The following is a 4,428-nucleotide window of genomic DNA, read 5'->3' on the forward strand; positions in this document are numbered from 1 at the left end:
GTCACATTTTTGTCACATTTTGTTGTCCTTTTTTGTCACTTTTTTTTGGTCATTTTTTGTCGTTTTTTGTCATTTTTTGACTTTTTTCTGTCACATTTTTTGTCACTTTTTTGTCAATGTTTTCTCACTGTTTTTAAGCTAAATGACGACGTTGGCAAAGTGGGATTTTGTTTGAGGGATGTTTTAAGTCAGACTGACAAATAAACACATTTCACAATTATATATATTATTGTACATGACGTATTTTATTACAATTGTTCTTTTTTTCCATAAGTGATAGCATATAGTCATAGATTCTGCCCCTGTGCCCCTGTGAGGTGCATTAAAAACACACGGGGAAGTACAGGATGCAGCTGAGGAGCCGTATCCTAGATCCTTTTCTTTTTTTCCCTTGATTTTTTAACAATACAGATTCAAGAAATTATAGTTGTTCTTTTATGAACCTTTTAAAAAGACTTAAAATAAGTTCTAATAAATGTATGACAAAAACACATAACAGGACTGAACCAGGTCTAAACAAAGTGAAATGAGTCCTTACTGAAGTTGCAGAGGGCCCAAAGGAGCAGCAGTCGTCTGTGGGTCATCGTCCGGACTGAGCGAGGTCTGAACCAGGACTGAACCAGGACTGGACTGGGACTGGACTAGGTCTGAACCGAGACTGAAGAAGGACTGGGTGAGTCAAGAGGAGGACAGAGGTAACACATTCTTATCTGATCATTTTGTGTGGTTTTCCTCTTTAATGTGAGAAACTCAAAGTGCATCGGAAGTGCAAGTGATATCTAGAGATGACATTTTACAAGTTTCCAGTTGATTAGTGACATCAATATGAGGGAACTTTTTATTGGTTTATTTTTATTTTCCTATTTGACACTTTCACATTTTGCACAGAAATGGATCCAATCTGGATGCATAGATTCAAGTTTAAAGTGCATTGCCAGGTTTGATCTAGTGATGGGATTTTTGCTTCTTTTGGCTCCAATGGTTCTTCTCAAAGATATTTAATCATTCTCTCAATCAGACATGACACCCGTTGACGTGGCAAACGTGGCGGCCATCTTGTGACTGGCCAGCAAGGCTTACCCCTGTGCCACCAATGCAAAACCAGGAACAACATTTTTGTTGATTCAACGTCAGAATGTGAGATACACTCATTGGTTTATTACTTCTAAGTCTCGTATCTCAGTCAGGATCAGGTCATATCTTTGAAATGTCTTGTTCTTTAGTGATGTTTTTCAGCCGTATTAGCTTTGTTTTCTCCATTCTTTGGGTGGCATGGTAGTACAGCTAGAAGGTCCTGGGTTCAATTCCCACCTGGACGATTCCCACCTGTGTGGAGTTTGCATGTTCTCCCTGTGTCCTCCGGGTACTCCGGTTTCCCCTACCACTAAAACAACATGTGCAACAGGTCCCCCTCTGGGGCCAGGACTCCCCTGAAAAGGAGATTCCTTATCTCAGTGGGACAATCCTGGTTAAAGGGACTATACAGAGTTTAAAAATGTTAAAATTATGTGTTTTCCTCCCCCTATGTTCCAGCCATGTCCTTATGTGTAGAATGAGCCCAGACCTGTTCACCACAACTGCCTTTAAAATCCTGCACTGTCGCTCAAAAAGTTTTACTTCAGGTCCGAATTGCACTCATGCACGATAGGGCTGAACGATTTTGCCAAAAATCAATATTGCGATTTTTTTAAATCAATATTGCCATTTTGATTTTTGCAATACAATTAAATATTTACAACTGATTTAATAAAGTATGACTTACTCTTAAGTCCTTATAGTCACGTTATATGTGACGTGTGAATCCGGAGGAAAGTTTCTGTGATCAGTGCATCAGAGCGTGTAGCGCTGCAGCTAACGCAATGCTAACGGAGGAAAAAGCAATAGTCCTTAGCGGTGGCTGCATTATACACGCTGATATTTTCCTAGTACATCCACGATCTACCGTGCACCTTAAGTAGACGGAGAAGTACAGAAAAGCACACGGTGGAGCGCAGAGCGGACGTCGGTGGCGTCTCTCGCTGCTATATTCACTTCAATGGGCCGTGACCACAGCTGCATGGGCCGAAATCGCAGAGGCATGCGATTTCGGCCCATGCAGCTGTGGTCAATCGCGTTGTGTAATATTGCGATAAAATTGCAATCGTTAATCGTTCAGCCCAAATGCACAAGCTTAATATAGAAGGTGTGGTTACACATGTGACCTGAGGTGGCAGTAGTGAGTATAAAATGGCAAACTTGCATCTAGCCCCTTTAAATAAAGGTAAATTATACATAAATTCATTCCCAGGGTTCAGTGCTAAAATTCACTGTATCACTGTCCAAATGTTCAATAAATATCAGCCATGTGGGGTTAAAAAGTACAGAGATACAGTTTGAAAGTAGAAAACAAATGTTATCTGATATATGTAAAATAGTGAATGATTTGAAGTGTTTGAAAGAGGAAAATCCATGAACAAGTGAAGTCTTCTTGCCAGATCTGACATTAGGTCAGTCACAAGTCAAAGAGTCATGAAATAACTTAAAATAGATCAAAACAATATCAATGAAATAACTTCCATTTCCAGTTGATTACATTGCACTGGGTTAGAAGGGCCAGTCACAAGATGGCCGCCAGAATTGCCATTTGTTCCAACGTAATCACTATGGCCATGTCCTCTAGAGTTTTATTAAAGACATTTAAATAGATCTTTTTTGCGACAGTGATCTGCCCTGGCCAGAGGGAGGGGGCTATAGGGTAACACCTCTTGGTGTGTCTTTGGGATCATTCTGCCCACACACCAAGAGTTCCCTATGGAGCACAAACGAGAGGGCCTTTTGGCCAGTCTGCCCTGGCCCAAGGGGGTTCGGAGTATAGGTTAAAATCCTTTAAAACATCTTCAGGTATGTTATATTCCCCATGGAGCACACAGGAGAGGGGCCATTGCCCAGTCTGCCCTGGCCAGAGGGAGGGGGCTATAGGGTGAAGTCCGTCAAAACACCTCCAGGTGCCATCCATCCATACATACATCCATTTTCTTCCACTTGTCCGTTTCCGGGTCTTTGCACCAGCCCCTTTTGGCTCCTCGTACAGGTGGTTGGTCCACGGGAGGATGTCATCATGGTTCTAACCGGGACAGTTGGTCTCTCATACGGGGCTTCTGAACCGCTCTTTGTCTGACCCGTCACCTGGGACCTGTTTGCCATGGGAGACCCCATGGGAGACCCTACCAGGGGCACGAAGCCTCTGACAACATAGCTCCCAGGATCATTCGGGTGCTCAAACCCTTCCACCACGTTATAGTGGCGGTTCCAGGAGGGGACATCCAGATGCAATAGATCTATACGGATCACAAGTAGACCATTGTGCCGTAACACCTCTTGGTGTGTCTTTGGGATTATTCTGCCCACACACCAAGAGTTCCCTATGGAGCACAAACGAGAGGGCCTTTTGGCCAGTCTGCCCTGGCCAAAAGGGGGGTGCAGAGTATAGGTTAAAATCCTTTAAAACATCTTCAGGTATGTTATATTCCCTATGGAGCACACAGGAGAGGGGCCGTTGCCCAGTCTGCCCTGGCCAGAGGGAGGGGGCTATAGGGTGAAGTCCGTCAAAACACCTCCAGGTACCGTCCATCCATACATCCATCCATTTTCTTCCACTTGTCCGTTTCCGGGTCATGGGGGCAGCTGTTGGAGCTGCCCAAATCACATTGCACCAGTCCCTTATGTCTCCTCGTACAGGTGGACGGTCCAGGGGAGGACGTCATCATGGTTCTAACCGGGACTGTTGGTCTCTCATACGGGGATTCTGAACCGCTCTTTGTCTTACCCGTCACCTGGGACCTGTTTGCCATGGGAGACCCTACCAGGGGCACGAAGCCTCCGACAACATAGCTCCCAGGATAATTCGGGTGCTCAAACCCTTCCACCACGTTATGGTGGCGGTTCCAGGGGGGGACCTCCAGGTGCAATAGATCTATACAAATCACAAGTAGACTATTGTGCCGTAACACCTCTTGGTGTGTCTTTGGGAGTATTCTGCCCACACACCAAGAGTTCCCTATGGTGCCTGCAGGAGAGGGCCCATTGGCCAGTCTGCCCTGGCCAGAGGGAGGGGGCTGTAGGGTGAAGTCCGTCAAAACACCTCCAGGTGCCATCCATCTTCTTCCACTTGTCCGTTTCCGGGTCATGGGGGTAGCTGTTTGAGATGCCCAAATCACATTGCACCAGTCCCTTATGTCTCCTCTTACAGGTGATGGGTCCAGGGGAGGCCGTCATCATGGTTCTAACTGGGACTGTTGGTCTCTTATACGGGGCTTCTGAACCGCACTTTGTCTGACCCGTCACCTGGGACCTGTTTGCCATGGGAGACCCTACCAGGGGCACGAAGCCTCCGACATCATAGCTCCCAGGATCATTCGGGTGCTCAAACCCTTCCACCACGTTATGGTG

At 45.6% G+C, this 4,428-nt stretch overlaps 1 long non-coding RNA gene across 1 annotated transcript; it reads left to right on the top strand.

The window, feature by feature from the left end:
- Positions 1-2,741: 2,741 nt before the first annotated feature.
- LOC306961517 lies at positions 2,742-3,424 on the top strand. The gene is made up of 3 exons (XR_013792776.1): positions 2,742-2,841; positions 2,949-2,984; positions 3,307-3,424. It is a non-coding gene; the product is annotated as an uncharacterized lncRNA (long non-coding RNA).
- Positions 3,425-4,428: the final 1,004 nt, after the last annotated feature.

Source organism: Gobius niger, assembly GCF_951799975.1.
Source record: "Gobius niger genome assembly, chromosome: 3".
NCBI classification, from domain to species: domain Eukaryota; kingdom Metazoa; phylum Chordata; class Actinopteri; order Gobiiformes; family Gobiidae; genus Gobius; species Gobius niger.